At 33.7% G+C, this 19,560-nt stretch overlaps 1 pseudogene; it reads right to left on the bottom strand.

The window, feature by feature from the left end:
* Positions 1–2,436: 2,436 nt before the first annotated feature.
* On the bottom strand, positions 2,437–19,556 carry LOC111281320 (uncharacterized; annotated as a pseudogene).
* Between the last annotated feature and the right edge of the window lie 4 nt (positions 19,557–19,560).

Raw genomic sequence — 19,560 nt, 5'->3', positions numbered from 1 at the left:
TATTTATTTATTTAATTTAATACTACAACAGGTAGATTTAATATTTAGAGTGTGTGAAATTAGGTAAATGTATTATCATTTTTGTTTTTTATATCTTAATTTTTTTAAAAAAAATTTATAAATGAAATATTTATTTTTTTTTTTTCATAAATTTTTGGATATCCATATTAAATAAGTTTTATAATTTTTAGATAATATATGTAATGTTATATAATTTATAACTTTTGGAAAATTTATTTAAATAAAAAGAAAATTAAAATTTTTAAGAAAAATTATAAAAAATTTGTTAAAATTTTTTTATAAATTTGGTAATTAAAAAAAATATTATTAGAAAAATCATAAATTTTAAAATTAAAAAAATTTTAAATTTATTATTTTGATTTAAAAATAAAATAAAATCTTATAAGATTCTAATAAAATATTTTATCTCTTAATGTTATAAAGGGTTATGAAAGAATTATTAGATTTGATTAATATATAAGAACTGAAACTGCATTCTTAAAATTGTATAAGTAATATTATTTAATATTTTATTCAAAAAATTTTATAAATATTATATAATTTTGTCAAAAATTAATATGCTAATTGAAAATCCTACTATAATAAGTAAATGAAATTTTTTTTTCAAAAAGTTCAATTAAGTTATAGTTATTATAAAATTTTAATTATTGATAAAAAATGTTTTATTAAGACAATTATAAATTACAAATTTATAAAAATATTACATTTATTATTTTATTGTTAATTTAATTAGAATCTCGTAAGGATTTATTTTTTAAAATCAAAATAATAAAATTAATTTTTATTAATTTAAAATTTTATGATTTTTTAATAATAATTTTTTCACTACATTAATTTAAAAAATTTTAATAAAATTATTCTTTTGTAATTTTTTAAAAAAATTTTGAAATTGATTTTTGAAAAATTATAAGTTATGTAATATTTCAAAAATAAATTTTTGAATAATTATAAAATTTATAGAATTGAATATTAAAAAATTTATGAAAAAATAATTAAATAATTTTACTTATGAAAATTTTAAAATATATATATATGTATATATATATATATATATAGAGTGTGCAAGGCAAAATTATGATGCATTTAGAAGCTCCCGGGTAAATATGGCGTTTTACTTTTCATAGAAGCGTAATTTTCAAAAGCTTCCCTCTCGCTTTCATTTAAATTGCAATCCATCTCTCAAACTTTCTATTATCTGCAATTTAGTCCGTTCGCCTTGACTGCGGCTAAGTAGTAGGGTTGATGTTAGGGATGGGATCGAGTCGGGTTCGGGACGAGTTTTGTTCGCCCTGAACCCGACCTGATTTTTTGATCACCAAACCCGACCCCGACCTGAATTATTTTAATACCCGACCCCGATCGACCCGACAATATGTAAACCGTACCCGATTCAAAATTAATAAAATATTATTTTTTAAATATAAATATTTAAAAATATTATTATATAAATATATATATAAATAATTAATTAATTAATTAATTAAAAAATAATTTTTTAATAATATCGGGTCGGATTTTAGGCATACCCGAACCCGACCTGACCCCGACTATTACCTAAATTTACCTGATCCGATCCCGACCCGAAATCCGAAATTCAAAAAAAAAAAAACCCGACCCTATAGGGTCGGGTCGGGCCAAAACCCGTCGAGGACGGGCTTGATTGCCGTCCCTAGTTGATGTCAGCCATTTGAAACTTTTAATTTTTTATCTAAGCTTTTCTATCCTTAAATTCATTTATACATTAACATATTTTAGCACATGTGAATTATATGAGAAATAAATGGACAAATGTCTAAAACTATAAAATTTTCGAAAAAGATAGTCTAATTAAAAATTTTAATTTCTTTTTTATTAATTTTTATATAAATACAAATAATTTTAATTTTATATTAATTTATATAAATTAATATTTTCATTTTTATTAATTTTATATGGACTTTTTTATTAATAAATAATAATAGTAATTATTTGTTATATTTATTAAAACTATATGTACATAAACAATATTTATTATTTAATACAATATAAAAAATAATTAGTGAAAAAATGTCCATATGCAAAATTAATAAAAAAATAAAATTACTTTTATGATCTGCTATGTACATATTATATAACTAAACGTACATATATTTTGTTTACTTGTATATATGACAATCACTTATAATCTTTTGCTAACCGTCATTGAATATTAAGGTTATAAAAGTATTTTTTATTAATTTTATATATTAATATTATTTTTAATAATTATTTATAGTCATGATATCATTTTAAAATATTTTGTTAAACCACCCCTTTTTAAAAATTTTCCATTTTACATTTTTTGTGCCATGATATATTTTTATCACATCATTGTCTGCATGTCCTAAAATATGCAAAAAATAAAGACTTATTTAGATATAATAGTAGTTTAGGGGAGGCATAGAATTTCTTCCTGTATAAACATGTTACAAAGGAATTTCTTCCTGTAAACATGAGACCATACGGGATCCTCAAACTGTGATGTTCAAGCCCCAACCCTTACCATTTCTAAAGTTTTTAAAACATTTCTGGTCATTGCCAAGGAATCTGGGAGGAAAAGCAAAAAGAAGAAAATGGATTGGATTAAAGCACTTGTCACCGCTGCTGGAGGTTGTGAAGTATACTATTCGCCTGCTCACCCCTAAGACAGGCACCAGAATTGGGTTTGCGGAGTCAACCCTACTAAAGGCATTGGGACAAGCTGCTGTATACAATGAAAATCCTACTTCTAAATCAATCCTGGTTCACATAACTCCTAAAAAACAAAAGCACCAACCAAAAGGGGGTGATATTTCAAATGTGTTTTTGCAGCAGTCAAAAGAGATTTTGGCATCTTGCTTTTTTGCTTGCTTGCACGGTATCTTTCTTGCTGCCATCCTCAAATTGCCTGTCATATATATATATATATGCACTTAACAGGATTGGTCTGTCACAGCCTCAACTGCCTTTCTGCTATTGTAGAAGAGCCTTCATGATGCTGGAGATAAACTGTATCATACTCAAATTATGCTGAAGTCTAAACAATGCCTGAGCCTCCTTTTTTTTTTTTTTTTTTTTTTTTTTCAATCATTTGTATATACACATTGAAGTAAATTGTTGGCTGCAAACAAGATTAAAGCAGGCTGTCAAAAAATTCTAGAACAAAATTGGGCCCAAAAGCCAAAATTCTACACAATATACACAACCAATTTGGGTAGAGCCTATTGCACATCATACCTTCAATCCCTCAAGGACCATGGACCGGAATGTGATGTGTTCCTATCACCTTGAACCATCTATAACCATTTTACAAGAGCTCTATTCTTAAAGAAGCCAAGCAACACATCACTGTTGCAATAATGGCTGTCCTGCACCGCAATGGCGAAATAGGTTTCGCCGATTGCAGCTTAGGCATGAAAGAAAAGGATCAAATCTGTTGGATAAGAAGTTTGGAATAATTCACTATCAATCTATTGAATATATCTGAGCGTACTCTGTAAGCCTCTGCTTAAGGTTCTGAGATAAGGAAGAACCTCTGAATTATATTACTACTCATAAGGTAAGAGAAGAAAGGAGTAAGAGAGATTAAAAGATAATACTAGCAATCACCTTCAGTTCATTATGGAGCATAACAAATATTTTCTTCAGTCTTCTATGTCCCTGTATATTAAAACGGTACTTAAGTCAGGACTTAAATCCTAAAGGAAAATTTTCAATTTTAAATGTAAAAGAAGATGGATTCACTTCATTAAGAAGTAAACACTGGGAACATTTCTGAAGCCAGGCAATAAGGCATATAACAGATACAAAATTTTCAACCAAGATCAAAGCTCCGGATACTATTGGAGACCTGGGGTTCATTTGTGCTGCCACCACATTACTTTCTGTTTGTTATCCAAATATCATTACATGCAAGCTTCTTCTAATCAATCACATGATGAAGTAATTTGGCTCTGGTAGTAAATGATCTTATCCATCATTCTGTTGTTCTCATCATCTGAACATCGCCCTTAAAATAAGAAAAGACTGCTTGTTTCTCGGTTGTTTATCATCTTACTATATTAAATCACAATAAGAAAGTCAGGGTCATGTAGGCAGAACCTTAATTCCAAATTGACATCAGTATATGAACTTGATAATAAACCAAAATTCAAATTATCATGCAGATAGACTAGTAAGAGAAATTCGTCAGAAGGTTCTTTCTTAAAGCATTCCACCCTCAACAAGAAAAAGGATATACCAAAGAAACTAGAGAGAAAATATCTACCATTCCACACTGGTGATAAGACTCCAGCAATTGCTCCAAGGTCTTATAATATTTCTCCTTGTCCCTATCCTTTGAATATTCGATGTCCTTACAAAGCATTTCAAAGTCATTCCTATAAGTAAGAGGTTATCCCAAATAGAAGTTCATCAAAGAAGTCAAAACACAAATACAAAGTGTAGTAACACCTCATACATGAGCAAAGTAATTGTGAATAATACCTATTGGTCTGTAGGGTCTTGTCCTAGTCGTTGTAAGATTCATATTTTTCATGAAACTCATTCTTATATTCTTCATACCTAACATAAAAAAAACTCAAAAATAGTTAGTTTGAATTAGATGTCATAGTCTTCTAAAATTCAACACATCCTCCAAAATTTAAAAGAAGAATAAAGGACCAAAAACACCCTTGAACCATAATTCAATAATCATTTAACCATAATTCAATAATCATTTAAGCCCTTAAAATGTTATTGAAATCAATCAAGCCCTTAATCTTCTATTTCGACTCAATTGAAACCTTAAATGGACGAAATCAAGTCACTTGACAAAATTTAATCAATTAATCTCCGAACTATAGTCAATTGAATCCTTAAAAGAATCTTAGAGAGAGAAGGACAGAGAAAATAGAGAAGAAAAGAGAAACAAAAAAAAAAAAAGAAAAAGGTTTATGTTATTTAATTTTCACATATATTAATTGCGTCACGGGGCAAACTTTCAACTATTTTATTGATACCACATGGAATTTTATCTTAGTTAGCAAAAACGTTAATGGTCTTAAAGTTTTGATCCAAATAAGGGCTTCATTGGATGCAAATAAATGTTGGAGGGGGTTGATTGATTGCAATAAAAAAATAAAGACTTGGATGATTTTTTAATTATAGTTCAGGGGCTTTTTATACTCTTTAGCCTCAAAAGAAACTCATACATCCACAAAAATAAGAACTTACTGAGATAAATCCTTGATTGGTACCCTGTACTCTGGCTCATCTTTTTCATTAATAAGGACAAGTCTTCAACTGAAGCTGACCCCCTTTTCTTTTGATCATTTTCATTGCCCTCTGTCAAAACCATAACCCTTATGCATATCAGTCACATCCATCATTTTATTTGATGTTGGTATTTTACTTTCCTTTATGAATTGCAACACTGAGCCTCGTTTAGATTCCTGTGGTTGTGGGGCACTAGCTGGTGCTTTCTTATGGCTTTCACCATAATCCCCCAGGCCAAATCCCAAATTTTCACCGGTTTCAGTGTGTCTAGTTTTACTAGTATCTGCCAATTTATTAAACTTCGGGATGGTCTACTCTAGAGAGAGTTTGCAGATGAGAGTGAACAACCCTATGATGTGATCTTGTTAAATTTTCAACATGCTGTTCTGGGGTTTCTTTTAAGCCCACTTAGATTGGGTGGACATGGCTTTCCTGAATCCCAATTTGTCTTACCAACAGTTTTGCCTCTGCTTAGTTTAGTATTAAAGTTCTCTGAGGTGCTTGGTCTACTGCACAACTGTTTAAAGGAACTTTTTCTATCAAATTGCTTCTTTATTGGAGTTTCCTCAACCAGCAGCTCACGAATCTCACTTAACTTCAAGTGTGAAATCTCTCTTTGGAGAACATTGCTTTTCCCATTAGCTGGATATCTATCTGCAGTAACCCTGCTGTTATCCTTCAGGGAAGAATTAAGATATGAGCTAGAAATTCGTCCAGCATCCTTAAACTTTGCAACAGTTTCACCATGTGTTCCTGCGATGGATATCAGAGGGCACAGCATTTTTACCTCCAGCACCACCTTCATTAGGATTTCTCAGAAAACTTTTTTCCTTCATTAAACCATCCTCATTTTGAGGGTCCCTAGAAGGGTTATCCTATTGGATTATATGCACATTCTTCTCAGAGAACTTACTGCAGTATAAGTAGCTTTAGCCCGAGCACCTTGATCAGATGGCTTACGACCTGATTGATGAAAATCTGAACTAGATTTTCTTGGAAACACCTGATTGTATCCCTTTCGAGAGCCAAAATCAGCACGTTCTTCTCTGTCACCTTTATTCATCATTTGAATAGATGAGCTTTGGTAAGGCTCGTCTATGGGTCTAATAGAAGAAAATTTGTGAATACTCCCAAAGAAATTGGCATCTCTACTCCCAAAAACAGGTGGTTGAGACATGCTTTCAGACTTCAATCTTTTAGAATGTTCAGACTTCTCATCAAAGTGCTTCAGATCACATCCTCTTTTGGATTTAGCTTTGTGCAACCTCTCAGAGTTATTGGATTGTTCAGGCCTGATGCTATGATTAACAATATTTTCTGTATCATCAAACAGATTTCCTATGAAATTTTGACACTCCTGGAGTTCTTCACTATCAGATGGAGAGGGTTTTGTTCCTTCCTCAGGTTTCTCAACTTCTTTGTTATTATTGACAGCCATTCCAATTTCCTGTTCATCTTCAGGCAAGTCCTCCTCAATTTCAACAGCATCTGATCCGTGATCCTAAACACCAACAGCATCAGATCCATTACCTTCAATATCAACTGCATCAGATCCATCACCATCTTTATTTTCATCCATTCCATTCTGCAGAGACCTGCTCTGTTCAGTTTGCCATGGTATTGGCGAAGTCAAAAGTCCTGGTTCCGTGTTCTGTAAATCCTGCTTGGTTTCTTTGTCATCATCACTTGTCATTATTATATCCACATCCTCGTCAGACCCTTCCTTGCTGTTGGAAGAAGCGTCACTTTCACTGTCACTGCTACCACCACTCCCACTTGCTGCTGGGCTTCCACTCCTGCTCCTACTCCTGATGTGGCTTCCACGGTCACTTCCACTATCACTGCTGTAACTGTCAATATAACTATCACTGCCACTGTCACTAGTACCATTTGCTGGCCCCTTACTATTGTCAGAAGCTTTTCTCTCACCACCCAAATCAGGCGTTGTTGGATGCCAATTTGTTCTGAAATATTTTATTCTACCCCAAGTTTAGAGTCTGAATGGGTTTGTTCCTTGTATGTATATAAAAGTAATACTGTAATTAATTACAAACAATTGGTGTAACTCTAGTTGGGTTAGAGCCTTATTAAGCCTTGTCCATTGCTTTTCTGGGAGAATTTTCTTTTGGCAGGCTGGCTTGTCCATTGCTTTTTGGTAGGCTGGCTTAATCCTATGGGAGATAGAATCTTCTTTTGGCAGGCTGACAAACTTTGACATTTTGTCGTTTTATCCTTCCTGAAGTACAAAAATTACTTCCTGAAAAATTTTCTGAATATTTTCCTTCTATATATTTAAAAAATAAGGGTATCTCAACAGGCTTTTCTAAAATCAAGTTTAGACTTCATCATGATCTCTATGATATAACCAGTATCAAAATGGGATTTGTTGGAATTATTAAAGTGCAAAATTTATCTTTTCATTTGATACAAAATTTTCCGGCCTTTATCAAATCAAAATTTTTTGAATTTGTTAAAAATGATGACTATTTGTCATATGTTCATATAACTTTAACAAGTTTACTTGGACATTTTCATAGAGAACAATTTGTTCAGCCATATCAAATTTGGTAAGTTAAAAAAATTATTGTATAGACCAGATTTATATTCCGTCAATAAAGACCACCAGATAATCTCAGATTTGCTCTTCTTCAATTCAATAGAGCAAGTTTATATAATTTTCAAATGGATCTAACCATGATGGCAAAGGCTGAAGCACCGATGGAAGAAATGCCTCAACCTTCAGATCCTCATCCCAGGTGTCCTAATATTACCGCCAAAACGGATGTCAAAAGAATTTTTGTTACACAAAGCTACATTGGCCACAGATCAGAACCATCTGAATCACAGGCAGTTGAGCTTCTGGAAAAATTATAAGATTTAGATCACCCACTTTCTTTATTACTCCAGTATCAAGAAGGGTGGGAGCAATGGAATAAATCCAGAACTACTTCTCATGAAAAGGCTATAAATCTGGATAATATTCAAGAAGGATAAAACAACAAAATGTCAAAGTTGCCAGCCTGCCAAAATGCAATGGAGAAACCAGCTTGCCAAAAACAAATTCTTCTAGAAAAAGCAATGGACAAGGCTTACCATCAGCAGATAAGGCTCTAACCTAACTAAGGTTACACCGACAGTTTGTAATTAACTAAAGTATTGCTTTTGTGTATATATAGAGATGCTTTTCTAAGAATAGGCATCGACCCTTGTAATCACATCCCTCTATCCCTCTATCTCTCTCACATCCCTTCTCACATTCCTTATTACTTTTGTAACTGGTATCAAAGCATACAGACCCCTCCATTATTAGGGGCATTGCAGGGCATTGCACTTATGAAAACTCTCACTCAAAAAGACAAACAACATTATTACGTGCTACATGTGCTGCACAGGTGAACATGTATGCTATAATGTTTATATACATAAATGAGCTTTTACCTAAGCAAAAGACTAAACCAACAATGAGGCTCTCAGGGTTCTTTAATACTTAGAAGTGACACCAAGCAATCCTGAATGTACTCATCTTTATTGATAACTACATAAGATGATCACTAAATAGAAAATAACAAGAAAATCAACATTGACCATAGCAACATTTTATTCCAGATAATGATGAAAAAGATTTATGGCATACAACAACAAACTAAGCCTTATATCCCATAACTCTGAGGTCGGCTGTATAAAAGGCCAAAAAAGGGAATCATGTTAGATTGTAGTTTTGAATCTTCTTGTGCCACTCATTTCTATCAACAACAACCTTTTTATCTACTTCCTTAACCATCATATCATCTTTTGTTACTTGCATCCGTGTCTTCATGGTCTATCTATAGAAGTTTTGGTCTCTCCTAAATCTAGAAATTCATTTTTCTTAACTGGTGCACAAATAGGCTTATGTTTCATATATCCAAACCATCTCAAACGACCATCTCTCATCTTTTCCTTAATTTGGACTAACCTTAATGTTCCTCAAGTCTCTTCATTTTTTATTTTGCCTCTTTTAGTCTTACCACACATTCATCTAAGCATTCTCATATCAACTACACTCATTTCTTCTCATGTTATTTCTTAATAGCCCAACACTCAGTTCCAAATAGTAAGTAATGTAGGCCTTCCAATTGTTTTATACAACTTCATCTTTAACTTTAAAGGCATGTTGCGATCATACAACACACCCGACGCACTTCATCACCTCACCCCTCTTACTTGAATCTTATGATTTACATCCCTTCCTATCTCAACATCGCTCTAAGTAATTGATCCCAAATATTGAAAATGACTACTCTTTGGCACTACATCACCATCCAACTTAGCACTCGTTTCCTTATGATTGCTAAACTTATATTCCATTCCATATATTCAATTTTAGATCTACTCAATATAAAACTTCTAAACTCCAATGTATGCCTCCATAGTTCTAATTTGGCATTAAGATCATCACTAGTTTTAGCAACTAAGACTATATCATTGGAAAATAACATACACCATGGCACCTTATCTTGGATTATCTAGTGAGCTTGTCCATAATTAATGCAAAAAGAAATGGACTTAGTGCTAAGCCTTAATATGATCTTGAGGTAATAGGAAAACAATCAATCATGCCCCCAACCGTCTTTACATTCGTTACATCTGCTTCATATATATCTTTAACTATGCTAATGTACTTTAAAGGAACTCCTTTCTTCATTAAGGCCACCAAAACACATATAGGGGAATGCTATCGTATGCTTTCTCCAGGTTGATAAATGCCATATGTAGATCTTTCTTTCTCACCTAAAAACCTTTCAATAAAAGCTCAATAGGTGGATTACCTCTATTGTCGAGTATCCTGGCATAAACCCAAATTGGTTTTCAGAAATAGTAACCTCATGTTGCAACCTACATTCATTTACTCTTTCCTAAAGTTTCATAGTATGACTCATATGCTTTATTCCTCAATAGTTCGAACAATTTTGTATATCACATTTATTCTTTTATAAAGGCACTAAAATACTCTTTCTCCATTCTTCTGGCATTTTTTAAGTACGCCAAATTTTATTGAAAAGATTTGTTGACCATCCTATCCCTATTTCACCCAAATATTTCCAAACTTCAATCGGGAATCCATCTGGTTCTCAACTTTCTTTACTTTCATCCTTCTCAAAACCTCCTTAACCTCATACTTTTAATATTCCATTTAAATACACAATTTATATCCTTAAAAGGTATGTTAAGCCCACCTATATCATGCTTAAAATGGCCATTAAAGAGATTATCAAAATAATCCCTCCAGCTCTTCTTAATCTCCTCATCCTTCACTAAAACTTTTCCATCACCACCTTTGATGCATCTTACACCATTAAGATCCTTACTTTTCTTATCCCTCATCTTAGCAATTTTGAACAATTCTTTTTCTTCATCTCTTGTCTCTAGGTTTCTAGATAATTCCTCATGGATTCTAGTCTTTGAATCTCAAATAGCTTTTTTGACTTCCTTTTTTGCTATTTTATACTTCCAATAACTTGCCTCATCCTTATTGTTTCTTAAATTTTTATAGCACTCATGCTTAGCTTTATTGTCATTTTCACATCCTCATTCCACCACCAAAATTCCTTTCCTAATGGCGCACGACCCCTAGATTCATCAAGTGTCTCTTTAACAACCCCTTTGAATTCTGGTAGTAATATTTTCCCATATTATTTCTACATTCTCATCAAGCTTCCAATCAACTTCTTTTACTAGTCTATCCCTAAAAGCTAACATTTTGTCCCCCTTCAAGTTTCAACACTTAATACATTGTTAATGACTCTGATATATCCCTTTTGACCCCTTAAGATGAAAGATATTGAGTATTAATAGTTTATATTGTGTTGTCACACTCTCACTCGATATAACCTTACAATCCTTACATCTACTTCTATCCTCTTTCCTTGTAAAAAAGAAATAAATTTAACTAGCATTTGACTCACTTCTAAAAGTCACAAAATGTGATTATCTTTTCCTAAAACGCATATTTAATATAGTTAGGTCAAATGCAATAGCAAACTCTAGAATATTATCTCCGATATTATTTCTTTCTCCAAAGCCATATCCTTCATGTACCCTCTCAAGGTCACTACCATCCTTGCCGACATGACCATTCATGTCTCCTCTAATAAACAACTTTTCTCCGTTTGGTATGGCTCGCACTACCTAGTCCAAATCTTCCTAAAACTTTTGCTTACTCGATCCAAACCTATTTGCGGAGAGTAGGCACTAATGACGTTAACAATTTCCTCTCCTAATATAAGTTTAACATGTAAAATTCCACTTCACTCCATTTCTACTCCTTTCTTTACCTATGTGCCAAAGTTTGAAGCCCCGTGTTTCCATCTCTCTAGCCTTTTCCCCTACCCACTTAATTTCTTCGAGACACATAATATTAATTTCTCTTTTCACCATTACCTTTCCTATCACTACTAGCTTACCAGTTAATGATCCTATATTCCAAGTAGCTAAGCATAACTTACCCTCATGGATTAGCTTGTGTTCATCTATTAAAACACAAGAAACTTTGCCTATTTGACCACACCTGAGTGATGATGTGGCGTGTTGCTTTCGGGCGACGACCTAGCAACCTTTGCTCATTTAACACTACACCTGGGCTCCTATGTAGTGCATTGCTGGGAGGCGATGACCCAATGAAAAATCTTATTTTGGTTTCTCATCATGGTTTGATTATGTTTTACGCTGGCCATTAACCTATCACAACCCTCTACACTTTATCCAGGCTTGGCATTGGTAGTGCAACAACACACAGGCGGAGGCTAAATAGAAAAAGAATCTTAGATAATTATATAAAATCTCATTTTGAATTTAATTAGTTAAAATAGCAATACTATCTGTTGATGGTTTTTTGGGACTTCTAGATCTCGATGTGGAGAGGTTGTTTAGCTAGGATAATAAGGACCTACAAAAGAGTAGGAAACAGTCAAAAGGTGCTGAAGTTTGGGCTTTGGGGCACACTCTGACGCTCAAGTCAGTGATTCAAGCAAGATCAAGAGGAGATAAACTGAGAGAGGGAGCTATTCAATATCAGAATATTCAACTTAAGGGTTTGTGCCCCTATATTAGACCTTTTATACGTAGTCGCTTGATGATATAAATATTACCACTATGCCTCATAAGTGTAGCCTTATTCTAGATCTTAAGCCTTGGCTATAGTATAGCAATTGTGGTCTTAGGCCTTAGCTGTTATGGTATAAAAAGTATAATTATGCCCTGACCAAACAGCTTTATGCACAATACTTATCACTGCATAATGTAGAAATCTAATTCTCCTACATTAGCGCAAATCTAATTCTCCTACATTACTGCAGCTTGATTTCATAATTTATTTTGGGAATATTTCTCATTTATTCTTCTGAGTTAGTCCACTATTCTGATTGTCAAGTTTTTAGGAATTTGTTTCAATTTTAGAATAGAATAATTCTCCTTATTTTTATTATTTTTGTTTTCTGTTTCATGTAAGTTGTTTCCTAATAGGGAACTTCACTGTTCCTATTTATTTAGATGTACTCCTTCATTCTAGATAGAATAAAAAGAAATAAGGACAATTGTTCTTTAAGTTTTCTACACATAAATTGATAACTTGCAGTGAAACTGATTACACGCTCAAGGGAAGGGACACATTTGTTATGTTCCCACAAAAAAAAAAAAAAGGAAGGGGTTAAAGAAGACATGCGAAATCAGTTTCCCACAAGGTCAAATCATGGTGACCATAAATTGGTGATCCACAATCAAGATCACGCTTGCCTAAGGGCGACCATAGGTTGAGGATCATGTATGTCACAAGATAATATTTATGTCATTAGAATTATTCCTGAACTGGGCAATCTTTTTCTTCGAAGCTAAGTTACATTTAGAAGGCACAAGAGGGATCATTTTATAGTCACCCTTCTACTTAAGGGCAATTGTTATACCATAACAACCAAGGCTTAAGGCCCACAATTTAAGGCCCACAATTGTTATACCATAGCCAAAGCTTAAGACCCAAAATAAGGCTAAAGCCCATTAGACCCAGTAATAACAGCACAAAACCCTAGGTTGAATATTCTAATATGGAATAGTTGTCTCTCCCAGCTTACCTTTTTTCCATCGTGATAAATCACTGACTTAAGCGTCAAAGCGTGCTCCAAAGCCCAAATTCCTTTGCCCTTTATTTCTTACTCTTTTATAGGTCCACATTATCCTAGCTAGACAACCTCTCCACATTATAAGTCTCAAAATGCCAACAACACTATCTGATAAGAGAAAAAGTCTGTCTTTCTAGTGGATCAAAGCTAACCTGTCTATATATAGGGCAAAACTTAGTTAAAGTTTTTGCCCTATTAAAATTGCATATTGAGTTAAAATTTGCAAACTCAACATTGACCGCACCTTGAACTTTTAACATTAACTTTCCCTACAAAGTGAACAATAAGACATGGGGTAATTTCATTGAGCACCCTAAGAACTTCACCTCAGTCCTCAGTCCTCAATCCTCAGTCTTACCCATATATATATATATATATATATATATATATATATAAATGATGAGAATAAGAAATCATTAAGTATAAAGATGAAAAAAGAAAAACAAGAGAATTCAATTTAATTATAAGATTGATCAAATCAAACACATTGGAAATGAAAATGGCAAGTACCTTCCACTTTCAGAAAAAGATTTCTTCAAGCTTTCCAATCCACTCTTGAGTTTCAAGAAAAATCTTCTTGGAGCTTGGTAAGTTGCAATCTGATGAGGAAAATTAAAGGAAGGTATAAGATCACATGCTAGTCTTAAAAATACTCACATCAAGGATTTCCATCACTTACTCTTTTTACAATGGGCTTGATCATTCGTGCAAAGTTTGGAATTGTATCCCAACAACTTTCTCCAAGGCTTGTAGCAACTCCAGAAAGAGAGAGACTAAGAGATAAATGATTTCAAAATAATGGATTGAAGCCAACAACATGCACTAGCAGCAAAAGAGGGAGGGACAATTAATTTAAAACTTTCACTCAATCCTAGCCCTTGCCTTTAACCTCATCCCCTTGGCATTCTCCTTCGGTAGACTGACTGATCAGCAGACTCTGCAAGTTCATTGGCTTATGTCCAAAGTTTCCTCTATGCCCTGGCATCTCACACACTGCACTAGTTGCCATGGTTGGTATTCCTTTCTCAGAGCTGGAAATATTTTCTTTGCTATTCACCTGGGGAGGCATAACATCCTTAATGCTTGCATGACTGTTGGTGATATTTCCAATTCCAATAAGAGATGCTGCAGCACCAGAGAGCTCAGGTTGGGATGGCAAAGGCGAAGATGAGCGTCTTCCTTTTGCACTAGCTGTTGAAATTAATCCAGATTTATAGCCAAAATTTGGAGGGCCTCCAACTGCAGCTGGTGCAAGAAACATACATTGCAATAACACTATTAAGAAACCTAAACAGAAGAGAAATGGAACTGCAACCATTTAAAAGTAAAATCTCAATACCTCATACAGATTGTTGCTTTTGGAAAGACCATGTGGAACATAAGATAGTTTTCATAATTAATTAAATAAAATTTAAATGATTTACCTTGAGGTGTCTCAACTTTCTGCTTCTTAAAAGCAAGCTCCTTCTTTTTAAGGTGGGACTTCCATGGACTAGCTGGAAACACAAGAGACATATAAGACAGTAAACATTTATGCTTTAAAAAGTGACCTCTTCTGATCTTAAATGTTCCCTGCCAGAAATTACTTTCAGTGAAAAACATTTTCAATGGGTTTCTTCTTCTGCTATCATTCAGCATGTATTGGGCATGCAAATTCGTTTTCCCTAAGGTGAGTGAAGCCCAAGGCTAAAAATACATATCAGAAGAATCATCCTCATTACTAAGGAATTTCAAGAAAGAGAAAGTAACTTGAAGATATCATCTCGATTAGCATAGGCATCAAAGCAATTTATTAAGCAGCAAAGAATTAGGACCCCAAAAGGAAAATTAAATGCATAAATAAAGCATTGAAAGAAGAGACACAAGGGAAGAGATCTTAAATAGACCTAAGTCCTATCATATTGTAATGCTTATTATATTGGTACCTTCTATATGTCAGAAAAGGCAAAAATATACTGGCTACTATGGAAGAAGAGAGGGGGTGCAAACACAACATCACAAAGAAAAACTTACCCTCAGCACCAGCAAAATTCTTGATTTGATTCTTCATAGAAGGGTTACCATGGTCTAGTTCAATGGTTCTGTCATCAACAACAAAAGAAGAAAAGATGAAAACTACAGTATTCATTTAACTTAACCCTATTTCCAAACATGACCATGTATAGTATCATAAAATATTAATAGCAAATGAATAACCAGAACCACATAAAAGATAAAATGAAAGGCCAGAGTTTCTTCATGAAACATTATCAGGGAGAAGAATCCAACTTTTAAATGCAAACTAGGAAATGGTATTTGACTAAAAGGTTTCTAATATTATTTGAGTTGTTGTCTCAGTAACAATAATGTGGAGATGTATGCACATCTCCTTTCTGAATGTTCTTTTCCAGCTAGTGTCCATTCCGAATTCTTAAGGAAGCACTGCAACATCAGAAATACTGCAAAAGATTGGGTGAACTTTAGCTATGCTGATGATGGAATAAGCAAAGTGAGAAGAATTACATTAGCTGCTATAAAGAATAGACTCTGGTATGAGAGAAACAATAGTTTACGAGGTGATTTCAAAGATCATATGGCTGTTCTCTAGCATATTATTATTGATATTAATTTGAGACTGATTGTTTGAGTTATAGAGTGGTAGATCAAGACTATTACGTTTATAACTGGAACAGGAGGGGCGAGCTTCAACAGTGAAAGATCCCATGTAATGGAAGGAGCTCTCAGAGGTTATAATGATTTAAACAACGTTGACGGGTCTCTATTTGAGAAAAGATTATGATTGAGGTGTTCTGAAAAATTCTCATGGTGATGCAGTGCTTGTTTTTCCAGGAATTTGCTTACCTACAAACCGTTCCACTGCATTCATTAGAAGAAATAAAAAAGGACCCAGATTGCACTTCTGCATAGCATTAACCTTGTTACTTTTTCTTCAGGTTCTCACCATGCTGTCAGTATTTGAAGGGCTCTATCTTGGTGCTAAAAGGCTGGTTCAGTAGATTATGAAATATCAGCAGAATTTTTATCAATGTACTGGCAAATATGGGTATAGAGAAAAAAAAATTGTATACCTAATTATTGTGTATAGTTTTCTACTATTTTAGGTGGTGTCCACGAAAGGGATTGTCTTCATTGACCCAAAAAAGAGCTAAAAGAACTAACTAAAGTGTACTGAATGAAACTCCAGATACAGAAAACAGAAACCAACTAGATACTCTTAAACAAAAACAAAAGCAACTAATGTAGTGCATTAACCAGCTAAAAAAATGTCAAAAGATGTCTCCTCACACGTATATTAATAACATGTTATATGGTACAAAAACATCTATATTTTGATAACCAACCATAGTGGAATATATATCTAGATCTGAATCATCTTAACTGGACATAAAGAACACAAAGTAAGTTAAAGAAGAGAAACAAATATGCATTCTTAGGCAAATAATGACTATGAGAAAACCATCCTAGATAACATACTTGTGTGATTTATGCTTGCATTCAGCTTCCTCTGACTGCATCTTAACATGGTTCATGGTTAACTCATTCAAGATGCATTGAACATTCAGCTTGCGCCATGCACACCCAGATTCAACAAGTAAACCATTTCCATCTTCACCACTTTGACATTCTTTATATATATCACACAGATCACTAAATTCCCATGACCAAGTAAATCTAAACTCCTTGCCACCAACATCAATGACCTACACTAGTAATGATCAATTTAAACACACATTTGTTGATAATTGACAGGCCAGAAAGATGTAAAGAAGTTTAGAAAAGACAAAAAAATGAACACTGAAGAGAATTCAATTGCAACTTCTGGCTCCAAAAGTCTAACAAATAATGGGAGCTATCATCAATGTTTAAAATAAGAATAGAACATTAAATCAAGATTTTTGGTGCAGCTACATCTCAAAACAGAAGACCAAAACTCTCAGGCCCTAACCGGTTTTTCTGTATTCCAAGCTATAAACTGTCATGCTTAAAAGGCCTTCCATCAACCACAAGAAATTTCTTCATAATTCTAAATCCACCCAAAAACAAGAAGAAAGCCAGTGATGCAGTCCATAAAACATATCAACCAACAATGGTACCCCAGATAATATAATGCAATCAAAAGAAAATTCAACCCATGCTGCACTAAATTCTTGTGCCAATGATTTGAAGGATCTATTTACTGTCAAATTCCACCGTCAAACAGACTATGCAAATATTAAAACCTTTTGTTTACACACAAGAAATACCAACATTGGCAGATAGAGATAGCCCTATCATTTTAAACCAGTAGGTAAAGTTGGTTCACTTTTTCTGCAAATGCATCTTTTTCAGAGGTGTTGGTCAGTGAAAATTCCAGCAAAATAATGTCCCCCTACTACATGTTAGTATGTCCTCAACAAACAAGGAAGTTTGTGTATAAACTTTGTACTAAACTTTCATATTTTACATGCTTATCACTGCTCCTATCTTGAACTCCCCCTGGTACATCTTGTACATAAAAGACTTAAAAGCCAATAATCATATTCAAAGTACAAATCCCCAAAATTAAGAAATGAAAGCTAAATCATCATATAATAAAAATTAAATAACAATGAAAGTCTATAAAGATTGAATATAATTGGTGCATAATGTAAAAATTTCAGGAGGAAAAAGTACTAGGCCACACCCAACTCAAGACATGCTAGGGATAACAAAAACCAAATAGACCAAACTCCCTCATAGCCTACTAGAATCAAGAAAATGTACAACCTATTTAAGATAAAAAGACCAAAGAAACCCAGCACAATTACGGAATTACCTGAACATCTCCTAATAAACCACCAAAATCTAAATAAAATAACAGAACACAACCCACAATCATCCATGAAATGCTCAAGCCTAAGAACTAACATAACAAAATCCACAACCTACCCCATAAAGTCACCCAATTTGATGTAAGCCAGGTTTTTCCTATCAGGCAACTTACATTTTCATAATCAGTTGTAAACTAAGAACTACACAAGCATGACCACATAACCCAGACATAGTTACACCCAAAAGCAAAATCAGAAAACCAAAAGATAGCCAATAGAAAATAACAAAGAAATACAAAGAAATATATATATATATATATATAAACAAAATGCCATAACAATTCAAAGAAGCAGCATAAAAATTTCCATCAGCTAAACCCAGAAGAATTCTGATCAAGCAGCATTCTTTCCTACTAAATTTATCCCCATAGACCACCAAATTTAAGCTAAACCCAGATGAATTCCAATCAAACAGAATCGTTTCCCACTAGTTTTATCCCTAAAAACCATCAAAATTGGAGGAAAAAGAAATACAATTTGAAATAAATAGCAATAAATTATATAAAAAAAAATTTACATTCCCGCTAGGGTTAGGCGGAATTGAATCAAATTTAATCCTGGCCAACCTTATGATCATAGTGAAAGCCAATGGATTGTTCCCAGAAACAAGCGAAAAGCTCTCTTCGACAGACGGTGCGGGTCCTGAACCGCCCCCAATATCGGGGCGGTAGCTAGAGGCGGAGCCAAGGGAAAGCCGGCTAATTGGGGCGGCGGAAGAAGGGCGATGTGGCGGTGGCGGAGGGAATGAAGAGCGGTTCCAGGGGCCTCCACCCGATGGCCACCGCCTCGTCCGCTGCCGAGCTTCAAGGAGCCTCCGTACATTGGTTTTGTGGAAGGGGTTTACTAGATTTATTCCTTTGCATTATTAAGAAATGGAAATCTTATTTGCATACGTATATTTACACGTATGCATTTCCGTATTTGTACGAATATAAATTGAAAGAATGGCAGCGTGGTTGAAGAAAGAGAGATGGGAGCGGAGAAAGTGCTGCGAGCGAAGAGTGTAGGGGGTTGTTTCTGTTTTTGTTCTGTTCTTTTTTTTTTTTTTAACTTTTTTCTAAAGTGGGAGTCTGTCTAAAAATAGTTTTTAAACTCAAAGTCGTTTTTTTTTTTTCTTACATCCATTTATTTGCTGCTTATTTTTATTATTTCATGTAATTGAAAAAAAAAATTAAACCTTTGATCCGTCAACGAAAACCCTAATACGGGATACAACCCGAACCAACAAGAACCGGGTTCGGAGACGTTTCCTCTATATAAAAACAAAGAACAAAATATGGAAACAA

This window comes from Durio zibethinus, chromosome 28 (assembly GCF_047325235.1).
Source record: "Durio zibethinus cultivar Kanyao isolate XHJ-2024 chromosome 28, ASM4732523v1, whole genome shotgun sequence".
Lineage (NCBI taxonomy): Eukaryota > Viridiplantae > Streptophyta > Magnoliopsida > Malvales > Malvaceae > Durio > Durio zibethinus.
Note: the sequence above shows the minus strand (reverse complement) of the source record. Positions and strands in the feature narration are given on the sequence as shown.